This window comes from Triticum urartu, chromosome 2A (assembly GCF_056163025.1).
Source record: "Triticum urartu cultivar PI428250 chromosome 2A, HENAU_Tu73, whole genome shotgun sequence".
Taxonomy (NCBI): Eukaryota; Viridiplantae; Streptophyta; class Magnoliopsida; order Poales; family Poaceae; genus Triticum; species Triticum urartu.
In genome coordinates, this window is record NC_141874.1 from 603,218,275 (window position 1) to 603,235,738 (window position 17,464).

Below are 17,464 nucleotides of genomic sequence, written 5' to 3' on the forward strand. Positions count from 1 at the left end.
ATTGTGTTTCAGCATCACAAATAGAAATATCATTTGGATTCTCAGGTGTTTCAGCAGTAGGTTCACTAGAAGCATGCAAAGTCCTATCATTTTTATTTTTCTTCCTTTTAGAAGGACTAGGTGCATCTATATTATTTCTCTGAGAATCTTGCTCAATTCTCTTAGGGTGGCCTTCAGGATACAAAGGTTCCTGAGTCATTTTACCAGTTCTAGTAGCCACTCTAACAACATAGTCCTTATTCATACTATTCAATTCATTGAGCAAATTATTTTGAGCTTTAAGTACTTGTTCTACTTGAGTGGTAACCATACAAGAATGTTTACTAATAAGTTTAAGTTCACCTTTGACATTAGCCATATAATCACCCAAGTGTTCAAGCATATCAGCACTGCATTTTAATTCTCTATCAAAATAAGCATTGAAGTTTTCTTGTTTAACCATAAAGTCATCAAACTCGTCTAAGCATGGGCTAGCAAACTTAGTAAATGGGATTTCAGCTTTATCATATCTATAGATAGAATTTACCTTTACTACCTGTGTCGGGTTATCAAGACCATGTGTTTCTTCAATAGGCGGTAAATTAAGACCATGTATTTCTTCAATAGGAGGTAAATTCTTAACATCTTCAGCTTTAATACCCTTTTCTTTCATGGATTTCTTTGCCTCTTGCATATCTTCGGGACTGAGAAATAGAACACCCCTTTTCTTCGGAGTTCGTTTAGGAATAGGCTCAGGAGCTGGCTCAGGAAGTGTCCAATTATTTTCATTTGTCAACATATTATTCAATAAAATTTCAGCTTCATCCGGTGTTCTTTCCCTGAAAACAGAACCAGCATAACTATCCATGTAATCTCTGGAAGCATCGGTTAGTCCATTATAAAAGATATCAAGTATTTCATTTTTCTTAAGAGGATGATCAGGCAAAGCATTAAGTAATCGGAGAAGCCTCCCCCAAGCTTGTGGGAGACTCTCTTCTTCAATTTGCACAAAATTATATATATCCCTTAAGGCAGTTTGTTTCTTATGAGCAGGGAAATATTTAGCAGAGAAGTAATAAATCATATCCTGGGGACTACGCACACAACCAGGATCAAGAGAATTAAACCATATCTTAGCATCACCCTTTAATGAGAACGGAAATATTTTAAGGATATAAAAGTAGCGAGTTCTCTCATTATTAGTGAACAGGGTGGCTATATCATTTAATTTAGTAAGATGTGCCACAATAGCTTCAGATTCATAGCAATAAAATGGATCAGATTCAACCAAAGTAATTATATCAGGATCAATAGAGAATTCATAATCCTTATCAGTAACAAAGATGGGTGAAGTAGCATAAGCAGGATCATATTTCATTCTAGCATTCAGAGTTTTTTGTTAAAGCTTAGCTAATAATTTCTTAAGATCACTTCTATCATTGCAAGCAAGAAAGTCTCTTTTAGTTTCTTCATCCATAACATAGACATCAGGCACAATAGGTAATTCATATTTATTAGGAGAGCCTTCATAATCACTTTCATCAATATTATCAGTTTCAATAATTTCATTCTATCTAGCCCTAGCAAGTTGTTCATCAAGAAATTCACCAAGTGGCACTGTTGTATCAAACACAGAAGTAGTTTCATTGTACGTATCATGCATAGCAGAAGTGGCATCGTCAATAATATGCGACATATCAGAATTAATAGCAGAAGAAGGTTTAGGTGTCACAAGTTTACTCAAAACAGAAGGTGAATCAATTGCAGAGCTAGATGGCAGTTCCTTACCTCCCCTCGTAGTTGAGGGATAAATCTTGGTTCTTGGATCTTTCAAGTTCTTCATAATGATAAGCAGATATAAATCCCAAGTGACTCAAAGAATAGAGCTATGCTCCCCGGCAATGGCGCCAGAAAGTAGTCTTGATAACCCACAAGTATAGGGGATCGCAACAGTTTTCGAGGGTAGAGTATTCAAGCCAAATTTATTGATTCGACACAAGGGGAGCCAAAGAATATTCTCAAGTATTAGCAGCTGAGTTATCAATTCAACCACACCTGGATAACTTAATATCTGCAGTAAGGCATTTAGTAGCAAAGTAATATGATAGTAGCGGTAATGGTAGCAAAAGGTAACAGTAGCAAACATAATGTTTTTGGTATTTTGTAGTGATGATAACAATAGAAACAGAAAAGTAAATAAGAGAAGAACAATTTATGGAAAGCTCGTAGGCAATGGATTGGTGATAGAGAATTATGCCAGATGTGGTTCATCATGTAACAGTCATAACCTAGGGTGACAGAGAACTAGCTCCAATTCATCAATGTAATGTAGGCATGTATTCCGAATATAGTCATACGTGCTTATGGAAAAGAACTTGCATGGCATCTTTTGTCCTAACCTCCCATGGCAGCGGGGTCCTAGCGGAAACTAAGGGATATTAAGGCCTCCTTTTAATAGAGTACCAGACCAAAGCATTAACACCCAGTGAATACATGAACTCTTCAAACTACGGTCATCACCGAAAGTGGTCCCGATTATTGTCACTTCGAGGTTGCCAGATCATAACACATAGTAGGTGACTATAGACTTGCAAGATAGGATCAAGAACTTACATATATTCATGAAAACATAATAGGTTCAGATCTAAAATCATGGCACTCGGGCCCTAGTGAAACATTAAGCATAGCAAAGTCATAGCAACATCAATCTCAGAACATAGTGGATACTAGGGATCAAACCCTAACAAAACTAACTCGATTTCATGATAAATCTCATCCAACCCATCACCGTCCAACAAGCCTACGATGGAATTACTCACGCAGGGCGGTGAGCATCAAGAAATTGGTGATGGAGGATGGTTGATGATGACGATGGCGACGGATTCCCCTCTCCGGAGCCCCGAACCGACTCCAGATCAGCCCTCCTGAGAGAGTTTAGGGCTTGGCGGCGGCTCCGTATCGTAAAACGCGATGAATCTTTCTCCTTGGTTTTTTTTTCTCTCCGAACACGAATATATAGAGTTGGAGTTGAGGTTGGAGGAGCTCTAGGGGGCCCACGAGGTAGGGGGCGCTCCCCCACCCTCGTGGCTAGGGTGTGGGCCCCCCAGGCCTTGATCTTTTGCCAGTATTTTTTATTATTTCCGAAAATAATCTCCGTGAAGTTTCGGGTCATTCCAAGAACTTTTGTTTCTGCGCATAAATAACACCATGGCAATTCTGCTGAAAACAACGTCAGTCCGGGTTAGTTCCATTCAAATTATGCAAGTTAGAGTCCAAAACAAGGGCAAAAGTGTTTGGAAAAGTAGATACGACAGAGGCGTATCATCACCCGCTGGTCCTGGTGCGGTCGGCCGCATGCGCGCACCCGCTCCACCGCGTGATGACGTGGTCACGTCGGACTGGGTTGCAGTCGCCCGGCCCCGCTGTCTGCTGCCAGGCACAGGATCCAGCGCAGATCGCGCGTGATCCAAAACTGATGGACGCACAAGCATGCCAGGCACCGCCGAATCCTCCTCGTACTGTGCGCCTACTCCCTCTTCTCCATCCATATGAAATATAGCACCATTTTCTGGCAAATTTTGATCGTTTTGACCATTTGATGCTCCGTTTTCTTCAGGGACATGCACATGCATAAGAGAGAGACTGGAGCTGGCATGGTTATTATCACATTGGTCATCACAATTGTCTCCCCCGTGATCAAAACTCTGGAGGTCATGTGGAATAAGAAGGATTTCCTTGCGAAGAAGGGCACCGACAATTGGATGGAGGGATTGGAAAGGAAAAACAGATTCATCGAACACAACATCTCTGGAGATGTAGACTCTACCTGTGGAAACATCAAGGCATTTTACTCCCTTGTGCATAGAACTGTAACCTAAGAAAACATATTTTTTGGAACGAAACACAAGTTTACGTGTATTGTATGGTCTTGGCCAGCATGCACAATCAAAGATGCGAAGGGATGTGTAATCAGGAGTAATACCAAAAAGTCATGTGATGGGGGCCAAATTTTATGACTTTACTAGGATGAATATTGATGAGATATGTAGCCGTTAAAAAGGCTTCATCCCAGAATTTTAGAGGCATAGAAGAATTAGCTAGAAATGCTAGTCATACTTCAACAACATGGCCATGTTTTCATTCGCTGAGCCATTTTTTGGTGAGCATGAAGACAAGACACATGATGTGATATTCCAATTTTTTTGAAAAACTCAACAAGATTTTGGAAATTGCTAAACATTTGGAAAACATCGAATCAATTCTTTAACAAATAAATCCAAGTAAATTTGCTATAGTCATCAATGAAGCTTACATAATATGAGAATCTACCAACTGGAGTTGGGACTGGCCCCACACATCTGAAAAAATAAGTTTCAATGGAGCTGCGGATACACTGGTAGAAATAGGGTATGACAATTGATGACTTTTAGCTTGTTGTAAGTTTATTTTTGCTAAGGACATGCTGAACAATAGTAGGGGATGGATGACCCAAGCGACTATGCCACTTTGCCGAAGTTGGCTTGGTGGCACTCCATGCTTGTTTATTTGACCATGAAGACGATGATGATATGAGTGGATAGAGGCCTCCCTCACAATTTCCTCTAAGGTTCACTCTCCTCGTTGTCAAATCCTTGATAACAAAAGAGTAGGGATAAAATATGATGAGAACATTGCTATCAAGGGTAAAGTGATGAACTGAAACAAGATTCTTTGATACTTGAGGGCTATGCAGAACATTATTTAGATGTAAATTTTTAACGTGGGTTTTAACAATTGAATTTCCAATATGAGTGATTTCCATACCAGAACCGCTCGCCGTGTGCACTTGGTCAACACCATGATACTTCTCTCTCATCGTTAGTTTGTCGAGTTCCCCGGTGATGTGTTCGGTTGCGCCCGAATCTGCATACCAATTAGTATCAATACCATAAGAGTTGGTGGTGACGACGTTGGCCCCTTTTTCTTTGTGGTTGTCCTCGTCGTAATGATGCCAGCACGCCCTAGTGCTGCCAGCATGGTGCTTGTAGAAGATTTGGCATTCGGGGAAGTCCCAATCCTGATGTTGTTGTTGCTGTCGTGGGCACTGGTGGTAGCCACTGCCACCACCATGACGGGTTGGAGAAGGAGAGGGGCGCTCCCCACGTCCATGCCCTCTGGAACCTCGGTCGCGAGGGCCCTTTCCCCGAGCCTGGCCACGCCCTCTGTAGGCCGCGTTGGCGGACGCATGATAGCCGCCAGCAGGTGGATCTCCGAGCATCTCCATCCTTTGATCAAAGGTAGAGATCTGCGCAAACAAATCACCAACAGAGATTGAATTTTTTTTATGACGTCGACCGCTGCAAGCACTGGATCGTAGTCACGGTCAAAACCAGCTAGGATGTAGTCGACCATCTCTGGATCAGAGACGGGCGAAACAAAAGTAGCTAGCTCATCTCCTAGACTCTTCATCTTGGCCATAAACAGAGTGCTGGGCATGGTTCCCTTCTTGGTGTTGGAGATGGCGATCCTCGGGTTCGTGATCCGTGATTGCGATGGCGAAGCGAACAATGTCGTAAGTGCAGTCCACAAATTGAGGGCATTCTCCTTACTAATGACTTGCGCAAGTATCTTCTTGGAGAGGGAATTCAACAGATAGCTGAGGGCTTGCTGGTCATTCGCCGGCCATGGTCCGTAGACCGGATTTGGCACAATAATTGTGCTCTTATCCGACTGCTGCTGCTTCACCGCCTTCGGGGGTGCTGCATTGGTGCCATCTAGGAGTCCGGTGACCTGTGCTCCTCGCAGGGCCGACATGACCTGGGCCTTCCAGAGGAGGAAGTTTCCCCTCGTCAGCTTCTCGGTGGGTGGCGCTCCAAGGTTCAGGGCGACAGGAGAAGAGGTGGGAGACATGGCGGATTGGTTTTCTGTGGACACTAGATTGACTGGAAGAGATTGGCTCTGTATACCATGTAGAAAATAGTGGAAGCATTGCTACTCCTCGTGGAGGAGCCGCATTGTTTATATTGATTGTGGGCAGAAAATACCTCTGCCGTGGTTTAGAAGGAGGTTACCGATCTCTAGGATTCGGTTCTTACAGAAACAGAACGAGATAAAGATACGGGAGGAGATAGAGGAGATTTGAGATACATGTCCAGTTTGTTTACAACTCTATGTCTAACAACCGCGACTCAGCCTCGCCCTCTCCGCCCGCTACACTGTCACGCTGGCTTCAGCAGAACCCGTCGCCTCCGCTCTGCTCTGGCCGTGAGGGCCGCCCCGTCCGCTCCCGTAACACGCTGATCTGGTCTGCCCCCGTCAGCCGCTGCTGCTCCTCCAGTGTCGGTCGCTGCTGCTCTCCATGGGCCCGTCACCCACCGCCCATCTCTCCTCGAGCGGTTGCCTATGTAAAAGAGAGAAGGAGGAGACGTGTGTGAGGAGAAAAAGGACTGGCTTCGTGCGGAACGAGGCAAGTACGAAGCTTCCTGGAAATTTCATCTCACTTGCTCGCTTTAATTGTCAATCTACAACGAGCATGCGAATAGTGCGCCTCTGTCGACGTGGACGCAACAAGAAGGCGACATTGTTCTGACGCTTATTGGGTTTGATTCTTTTGTATGTTTTTTCGTAATTAATTAAGCAACAATTTTCTCCTTAATTAATGAAACGATCAATGCCCTAACATTTTTTTGAGAGAGAAAGCAATGCTCTTACCTTTGTGTTTGAACAACAACAACAAAAACTAAATAATCTTGTCACTCAAATGAGAATTGCTAAGATTGAATAAAACAAAACAGAGGGCAATCCCTTTTTTAGCGTGCTTGATTTTCGGATGATTCTATTGTCTGCATGCATCGCCCAAAATGCAAAACGTCCATAGTTTGGTTAGAAAGATTGCTCGGATCTTATCGTAGTTCGTCTATGTTCATGTGTCTTTATGTTGAACCTTTTGATTTATGTTACTCTTTAACGGCGGCGGTTGTTGTTATGCTGCGCTAGTCTTTTTTGGATTAGTTTGAATTGCTTACCACATATGTCACGTGGTGGTGCGCTAGTCTTATGAGGACTTGGGCACGACGACTTCTCGATTATCTACTACAACCGATTTTTGCCCGGCTCGGGCGAGGGAGGAATGATGATGACGGCGCACCTTCGACTCGGTTTAGTGCTTGTAGTCGTCGCTGTATAGTATAAGGATCTGAATGTAATTTTTATTATTTTTATTATTTCTAGTGTTCGTTGTACTATCATAATTAAAGATAAATAGACAAAAAAATACACCTCCTGATCAGTGCTGGACCGCATAGGATAGCTCGTCATAGTGTGCCACAGTGTACCAATTCGTGCGGCAGTCTGATTGTGTTAATCCTCTGGAACTTTTAAGGAGTACGTCCAAGGAAAGATCCCGGTGTCTTTACATGAATCAAGATCAACAGGTTGATGATAGGAAACCGGCACACGTTGTGTTCTCGAAGTACACCATGATCAGAATAGATAAGCTCCAGCATTGTCCTGTTCAGGTGTACGATTCAACCAAGTATACCGGATTGTGATACGCATTTAGTTGTTGTCGGTCGTACAGACCAAGTACACTAAAGAAGGTTTCTAGAGAGGTCCGCTGCACACAAAATTCCTAGTGGTAATTAACTTGAATCCTCGTTTAGCTTGTGCCGTGGTCTTGTTTGCTTTCACATCCATCCTTGAGTATGGGATATCCAACGGAAGACCTTTCTGAATCAGTACGGGGTCCATTTGTACTACGCGCCGCCGGTACATTAATGCCAGGATGTTGTGCACCTAATCAACATGCACACTTGAGCGAAAAAAGGGCATTGCCCCCGCATCGCTCGCGGGGGGATCCCACGAGCGCGCCGCCGCCCCTTCCTACTCTGATCCTCCTCCCCTTGCTGCTGCCGAAGGATGCCTTCGGTCTAAGCCGCAAGGCTGACGGCAGTGGCGGGTCCTCATCCTCCTCGCGCACTGATGGCGGCGGGGCCCCCATCTCTCTTGTGTTGCGGGATCTCCGGTTGGAGCTCCATGATGACCCTAGACGACATGGTTCTTACGGTGAAGATGGGCGACGGGGCGGCGGTCCCGGATTTCTCTGGCGACCACAACTGCCGTAGTGGCCGCGAGGGTGGCACGGCGTCCGGTTCGGGGGGTTCGGTGCGGCTCAGCTACTCATCTCCGCGTGGTGCGTGTGGTGGCGGTGGTGCCCGCTAAGATCTCCGGCCTACTGTTGGGAGCCGGCGGGTGGCAAGGTCCTTTGGTTCTTTTTGGTGTAAGATGGTGTTTTACCGGTTGCCGACCCTCATGGATCTGGCCATTGACGAGTTCCGGAATGCTCGGTTGGAGATTATCATTGGGTGCTTGACGCCTGTAGATTTTTGGATCGGATGAGATTCGGTCATGTGCGCCCCGATTTCAGCCCGAGTGGCTTTAGTAGGGTGTGACGCGAAGCTTTGTTGTCTGCTGACAGTATGGGACACGTCGGTATTTTGGTTTCCATGATGAAGGCAGTGACAGAGAATGTCATGGTGGCTGAGGTCTGAGGTCTTGTAATAGAGGATCGGGTCTTCGTGGCGATGGGGACTTTGCTTGGTGATTCGTGACTCGTGGCAGCGGCAGCGGCAAGTGGAAACGGCAACACAGGCGGAATAGAGAGTCTTAGCTTTTAGGGTGAAAGCCCAAGGTCTGGCCTTAATTGGTTGTGCCTGGTAGTGCCCTTGTCGAAGTCATTAATTTGAGAGTGTGGATCTTCTACTGGGTGAAAACCTAAGATCTAGGATTGGGCGATCACGGTACTTCTGCATTGTTTCCTTCTTGGAGGTGTCGTTTTGAAGAAGTAGGACTTCGAGTGTTGTCTAGGTGGTGGTTCGTTCTGCAACTACGAGGAATCTTTTTTTCTTATTATTGTCTTTTGGCTGTGTGCATCCATAATGTCTTTACGACATTGCATTGTTGGAGAGGCCGGGTGTAATTGGTATCTTCACGATATTAGTATATTTCCTTTATCGAAAAAATTAACATGCACACTCACCTGTTTTTTTTCATGGAAGGTGTCGATCTTGTTTTTCTAACACAGTACGGACGCAGATGCTCATACATACACACATATACTCATTCCTATGAGCGCATGCACACACGTCCTACCCCTTCGAGCGACACATCTCTTAAGATTGACGAAGTCGTCATAGATGTCTTCGTAGTTGACGGGAACATCTCCTTCCACTAAACGCACATCGTCAAAAGTCCTGAAACAAATCCAAAAAATGCGAGCACCAACGTAAGTCTAGGACTTGAACATGGTGGGTTGGGGATACCACCGCTCTCCTAATCATCCAACCACATGTTAGTTCGCGGGGTCGATCTTGTTGAACCGTTGGTTTTAGGTCCAAAGCCACACTCTTTATTCGTCCTCCGTGTGGCTCTCTTATCCTTTCTCACCACCATCGCGGCCCTTACCACCACAGCGATATCCCCATTCTTGTTATCGCATGCATGTCGGTTGCTGCCCCATCTTGTAATCCACCACAGATACCATACTTTCATTGTCTTACTAGCAAGATGCCCGTGCATTGCACGGAACATCAAGATGCATTTTTTTTGCAAATACCTATTGTGATTGACCCATGTGGGGGTAATCCCATGTGTAAAAACTAATGATATCTCGAGAAAAAGGGGAGATAAGGTGAGGAGGAGTGGGGTGTGGTGGTGATTGGTGGTTGGACTAAGCGGAGGCATAGGATGGATGGCGCTGGCAGTGACCACCATGTCAGATTGTTTGAGAGGTTTCTTTTTAATTGACCAACAATGAAGTTGTGGGAGATAAGGATGAACGAGGGAAGGCCTTATCTATAAATTTGAAGAGAGGTGCAGGTATCTTTTTTGCAAAATTGCCATATTTTGCTTTCTATTCGTCAGATATAGATCGGACGGTCTTTTGTAATATGACAGGCACACCATCATCATCAACTCGGTTTTTTTATATAAAAAGAGTAGAGATATCGTGCATTAAACTAAGACATGGTTTCCAATGTTGAACCACAAACATGACCTCTCAGCGGCTGCTCTTGTGTCCCTAGAAGCTTCGCCACACAACCTTGACCACTTTAGAGAGGTATATGTTGGAAATATGAGCAATTTACCAAATAATTTTGCTAACGGAAATACTAGATAGAGCATGACTAATATAGCAAATATAAAGCAAGTCATGCAATTTTACAGAGAGAAGGTAAACATCGTCTGCATATATGAACTTGAGCTAAACACATCTAGAACAGACACTAGATGAAGTTGCTTAAACGACATAAAACCTAACATACGTAGGGCAGAAACTAGAGCTAAGAACTGTAGTAGAACTTCTAACAGAAAGGAGAAGAACACGTATGGCACAGCAGCAGCAGAAGCGCTGGACTTGGGGTCGGTGTCCTCGCCTGCCATGTCGTCGAGGAGGTCATGGACGTCGGGGAAGAAGTCGTCGTCGGGGAAGTAGTCGTCGGCGACCGGATCGTCCGTGATGAAGCAGCCAGTAGTCGCGCTGAGCGCTCCCCAAAAACCTTATCACCCTTCTCCCGTAAAGGACTCAAAAGGTGCGGTCTCGGAGGCCTACTGTCTCGACGTGCGGTGCACGCCGCAAGGCGGGATGAGGAAGACAGCAGCAGCTCAGAGATGGAACCGATGGCGAGGGAAGGAGTAGTTCTGGTGCGTCTCTCTGGGAGGAGCGACCTCCCTTTTATAGGCGCAAGAGAAGGAGGCGAGAGGGCAGCGACGGGAGGCGAAATGAAGAGACGGAGATGAAGCGAACAGCAAGCAGCCGAAGGGCTGCACCGTTCGCATTCGAACTCCACTTTCGCAAAAATCTTTTCAGCTTCCGTGTGACCTTTCGTATACCCGTAGTGCGTGGCAAAAATTTAGATATCGGCTCATTCCCGCAACCCGTGGCGCGTCGTGACGAGGCGAGGCGTGGCGTGGCGAGGCGGGTGGCGGAGGAGGAGCGCGCGTGGATATCCCTCTTGTTTTCATGCTCATACAAGTGGGGAAAGAACCTCCCTTATAAAGAGGTCCAACTCCCTTTAAACTAGCAATGTGGGACTAAACTTTAGTTCCACCGCTTGCCTTGCACAAATGGGCTACGTGGGCCTCTAGGATTTATTAGGAATTTCTGAAACTGCTATTGGGCTAGGCCCAAAATAGACAAAATTCCAGCAATTCCCCACCAGATCCCAGAGGCACACAAAATTTGCCTTTGGTTCCAGAACACTGTTTTATATACCGGTACTGCAGTGGAGACTGTTAAGTTGAACTTCCATCTAGAACTCTATGCTACACTAGTAAGCAACTTGAACAGTGGACTAGGCCTTGAACTGCAAGTTTTCTGCGAATCTAGCTTCACATAAAGCCTTGACCGATACATGGCTACCGTGGGTCTTCCCCGTGGGTGGAGCTTATGCGTCATACTCCGTGAACTTCATGAGTTTACTAGAGAGAACCCTACTCTCATAGATTGCGACGTTTGACAATCAGACTCATATAGGTGTGTTCTTCAAAAGATGTTCTGCAGGATAACATCTCTGCTTAAATGAGCCACTTAGAACACATTAAGATATACATCAACCTGCCATGCAGATTAGGAGAGTATTGCATCTTCATGGAGTGGTATTGTGAATAGTAAGGATACTCTCCTCTCAGTTGACCAACAGCTTGTCTTCGACATCTAATTCACGGGATCTCCGATCATAAAGAATAGGTTACCACTGTGAACAACTCATATTGTGGGTCTCATACCCATCTCACTCGATGCATTATCTATCACATTACGTGATAGACTCTTAGTAAAAGGATCTGCCAGATTTTTACACGTTTGGATATAATCCAATGCAATAACTCTGGAGTTTCTCATTTTTCTGACAGACTTTAACCTTCTCTGAACGTGTCTTGATGACTTCATGTTATCCTTTGAGCTACTCACTTTCGTGATCACAGTTTGATTGTCACAGTTCATAAGGATACCCGGTACAGGTTTCTCAACAACCGGCAAGTCATTCAAGAGCCGAAGAAGCCAATCTGCTTCGACCGTTGCTGTATCTAGTGATGTGAGTTCTGCTTCCATTGTTGACCTCATTAAGATGGTCTGCTTGCAAGACTTCCAAGAAACAACGCCACCTCCATGAGTGAATACATATCCGCTCATGGCCTTTATCTCATCAGCATCTGAGATCCAGTTTGAGTCATTATACCCTTCAAGCACCTTTGGGTGCCCGGTGTAGTGAACTCCATAATTCGCAGTGCCTTTCAAATAACGCGAAACTCTCTCTAGAGCTTTCCAATGCACATCTCCTGATTTTGAGACAAACCGACTCAGTTTGCTAACAGCAAAAGAGATGTCAAGTCTTATAGCACTGGCTAAATACATAAGCGAGCCAACAATCTGAGAATATTTCAATTGATCTCTAGCAATTCTTCGATTCTTTCGAAGTAACACACTCACATCATATGATGTTGGAGAGGGCTTGCAGTCACTATAGCCAAAGCGACTCAAGATCTTTTACACATAGTGAGATTGAAGCAATGTAATCCCACCATCATCGTCTCTTAACAACTTGATGTTCAGAATGACATCAGCCACTCCTAAATCCTTCATCTCAAAACAGTGAGATAGGAAATTCTTGACCTCCTTAATAACATTCAGATTTGTTCCGAAAATTAGTATGTCATCAACATACAAGCAAAGGATAACTCTCTCGCCCCCACAATGGCGATAGTACACACATTTGTCAGCTTCGTTTACAACAAAGCCTGCAGCTGTTAAAGTTCTTTCAAACTTCTCATGCCACTGTTTGGGTGTTTGCTTGAGTCCATACAAAGACTTCAGCAACTTGCACACTTTTCCTTCCTGACCATCTAGTACAAACCCATCTGGTTGTTCCATATAAATTTTCTCGTCCAAATCTCCATTTAGGAAATCAGTCTTAACATCCATTTGATGAACGAGAAGACCATGCGAGGCAGCTAATGAAAGTAGAACTCGAATAGTGGTCAGTCAAGCCACGGGTGAGTAAGTATCAAAGAAGTCTTCACCTTCCTTTTGGGTATAACCCTTAGCCACGAGCCGAGCCTTGTACTTTTCAATAGTACCATCAGGCCTAAGCTTTTTCTTGAATACCCATTTGCATCCTATAGGTTTGCACCCATACGGACGATCAGTTATCTCCCAAGTTTCATTCGCCAAGATGGAATCCATCTCGCTACGAACCGCTTCCTTCCAGTAGTCAGCATCTTTAGATGCATAGGCCTCTGAAATAGAACTGGGAGTGTCATCTATGAGATACACAAGAAAATCATCACCAAAGGACTTTGCAGTCCTCTGTCTCTTGCTCCTAGTAGGAACTTCATTGTTCTCCTCCACAGGACTTTCAAAGTGTTCCATCGAAATGGCAGGTTCGGTAATTGTAACTGGTTCCTGATTCGATGAACTAGGCATCTCCTGATTAGATGAGGTAGCCATATCCTTCACGGGAAAGATATCTTCAAATAAAGTCGCATTATTCGACTCCATGATCGTACCGACATGCATGTCAGGTACCTCAGATTTTACAACCAAGAATCTATAGCCAATACTATGAAAAGCATATCCCAGGAAAACACAATCCATAGTCTTTGGTCCAAGCTTCCGCTTCTTTGGAATTGGAACATTGACTTTCGCCAAACAACCCCATGTTCGTAGATAAGAGAGTTTTAACCTTTTCTTCTCCCATTCCTCGAATGGAGTTATCTCTTTGTTCTTTGTGGGAACTCGGTTTAGGACATGACATACAGTCAAAATCGCCTCCCCCCACCATGCCTTGGAGAGACCCGATGTGTCTAACATGGCGTTAACCAAATTTCTTAGAGTACGGTTCTTTCTTTCGGCCACCCCATTTGACTGATGTGAATAGGGAGGCGTCCTCTCATGGATTATACCATGTTCCGCACAAAAAGCATCAAATTCATTGGAAAAATACTCTCCACCATGGTCAGACCTAAGCCTCTTGATTTTTCGATCAAGTTGGTTTTCCACTTAAGCTTTATAGATCTTGAAAAAGTTCAAAGCCTCATCCTTAGATTTCAGAAGATACACACGGCAGTATCTAGTGGAGTCGTCAATTAACGTCATGAAATATTTCGTTCCACCTTTTGTCAAAACACCATTCATTTCACATAGATCTGAATGTATGGGCTCTAGTGGTGCAAGATTTCTCGTTTCCGCAGTCGTGTGAGACTTACGAGGTTGCTTAGCTTGCACACAAACTTGACACTTAGATCCCTTGACAGCGGTGAAACTAGGGATTAAGTTCAACTTCGCTAGTCGCGACATGCAACCAAAGTTAACATGACAAAGACGTGAATGCGACACATTTGATTCACTATTGTTGCAAATATGATTAACAACTTTATTGCAAACGTCTGATAAGGATAAACGAAACAGACCTCCTGACTCATAGCCTTTACCAACAAAGGTTCCATACTTGGATATTACAAATTTATTCGACTCAAAGACAAGCCTGTAGCCATCTCTACATAGAAGAGATCCGCTAACAAGATTTTTATTGACGGAGGGGACATAATGCACGTTCTTCAGCCGCACGATCTTCCCCGAAGTAAACTTCAGATCGACCGTGCCAACACCACAAACATAAGCACTTGAACCGTTGCCCATCAGCACGGTTGAAGTCCCTGCGGTCTGATAAGACGAAAACATGGAAATATCACCGCATACATGCACATTAGCACCCGTGTCAATCAACCAATCAGGAGAATGACATACTGAAAGAATAGTGGGAAATATAACATACCCATCATCCTTCAAGTCAGTGTCTCCAATGACAACATTAGCGGTCTTGCCGCCTTTCCCAGGGTGACGCTTGTCATAGCGATTAGGGCAACTAGGAGCCCAATGATCAAGATTGCCACACACATGACAAGCATCTTTCTTCTTGTCATTCTTCTTCTTGAAGTTCGTGTGCTGCACAGCTTTGTTCTTTCCATCAAACTTTGCTTTACCATCAAACTTGCCCTTGTTCTTGAACTTGTGGGGCTGGAAGTTCTTCTTCTGTACCAGATTGGCACTAGATCCTCCCTCAATACCTCGAGCACGTGTTTCCTTTGCTCTTCCCTTTTCTTCCACATCAAGAGTGCCAATGAGATCCGGGACGGAAAACTCCTGTCTGTTATGCTTCAGTAAGGTAGTAAAGTTCCTCCACGAAGGAGGAAGCTTAGTGATGATACCTCTGGCAACAAACTTGTCCGGTAACATACAACTGAAGTGCTCAAGTTCTCTAGCAAATGACTGTATCTCATGAGCTTGTTCAACCACGGAGTGCTCTTCAATCATCCTGCAATCATAGAATTGCTCCATGATGTACAGCTCAGTGCCAGCATCCGAGACCCCAAACTTGGCCTCGAGTGCATCCCACATATCTTTTCCATTATCAATTGATGCATAAGCATCAACTATGTTCTCACCAAGAACACTCAAGAGAGCAGCTTTAAACAGAGTATCCATTTTCTGAAAAGCTTGTGCCCGTTCAGCATCAAGCTCTCCTTCAGGTTTGCCGAGAGTGGCGTCATAGCAACTCATGGTTTGAAACCATAAGACTGCTCTCACACGTCACCTCTTATAGTGGATACCCTCAAACATAGGAGGTCTCATGGAAACAACAAAACCACTTGGTGTAAATTGCCTATAATAAGGTTTTTGGATTATGCAATTTACCAAATAATTTTGCTAACAGAAATACTAGATAAAGCATGACTAATATAGCAAATATAAAGCAAGTCATGCAATCTGACAGAGAGAAGGTAAACATCGTCTGCATATATGAACTTGAGCTAAACACATCTAGAACAGACACTAGATGAAGTTGCTTAAACGACATAGAACCTAACATACGTAGGGCAGAAACTAGAGCCAAGAACTGTAGCAGGACCTCTAACAGAAAGGAGAAGAACACGTATGGCACAGCAGCAGCAGAAGCGCTGGACTTGGGGCCGGTGTCCTCGCCTGCCATGTCGTCGAGGAGGTCGTGGACGTCGGGGAAGAAGTCGTCGTCGGGGAAGTAGTCGTCGGCGACCGGATCGTCCGTGATGAAGCAGCCAGTAGTCGCGCTGAGCGCTCCCCAAAAACCTAATCACCCTTCTCCCGTACAGGACTCAAAAGGTGCGGTCTCGGAGGCCTACTGTCCCGACGTGCGGTACACGCCGCAAGCCGGGATGAGGAAGACAGTAGCAGCTCAGAGATGGAACCGATGGCGAGGGAAGGAGTAGTTCTGGTGCGTCTCTCTGGGAGGAGCGACCTCCCTTTTATAGGCGCAAGAGAAGGAGGTGAGAGGGCAGCGACGGGAGGCGAAACGAAGAGACGGAGATGAAGCGAACAGCCAGCAGCCGAAGGGCTGCACCGTTCGCATTCGAACTCCACTTTCGCAAAAATCTTTTCAGCTTCCGTGTGACCTTTCGTATACTCGTAGTGCGTGGCAAAAAATTAGATATCGGCTCATTCCCGCAACCCGCGGCGCGTTATGATGAGGCGAGGCGGGCGGCGGAGGAGGAGCGCGCGTGGATATCCCTCTTGTTCTCATACTCATACAAGTGGGGAAAGAACCTCCCTTATAAAGAGATCCAACTCCCTCTAAACTAGCAATGTGGGACTAAACTTTAGTTCCACCTCTTACCTTGCATAAATGGGCTACGTAGGCCTCTAGGATTTATTAAGAATTTCTGAAACTGCTATTGGGCTAGGCCCAAAATAGACAAAATTCCAGCACTATATCCTTCCTCCGCTATGTTACCGTCACAGGATCATCGGTGGTTTTGCCACACTTTTTTGGAGGACGTATCGGGAAGACATGACATATCAAGCGAACCGGCACGCCGCCTTGAGGTCACTTGGCAATTTTTGGGAGCAAGGTTCGCCCATCTTCTTATTTTTGCACTGTGAGGATGCTCTGCTCCACGAAGCCAGCTTCTCAGAGCTGCGACGTTTGGGCCTGCTCCATGCGCGAAGCCGATGAGGCTGGGAGAGACGTTCCGAACAGGGCCTTAGTATATCTATGACGGTTTTATATTAGTTTCCTGGAATAAAAAAATATTGTTATTTTGTTCGTACAAAGATTTTTATCCTATATGTTTGTCTACACATTTCTTATTTGAGTGAGCTCAGAAAAGAAACTTTAAACTTGTATGGCATAGCGGAATCAAACTCTAACATTTGAATCTATGAAATTAGCACCCTGTACTTACTGATGCCAGACGATTCCTACCCTAAATACATTTGCCACACCAGGAAAAAGGATGATCTCGAAATAATCATGGGCTACTCTCACTGATACTGCGGGTCCACATGTCATATTCATCTCTCCTCTCTCTCCATTCTGAGTACAGTATAATTTTTGGCACGTGACAACAACCCATTATGTGCCGCTAGGATTACAATCTTGGTAGATTAGGAGATAATTGTCACACACATTGATTT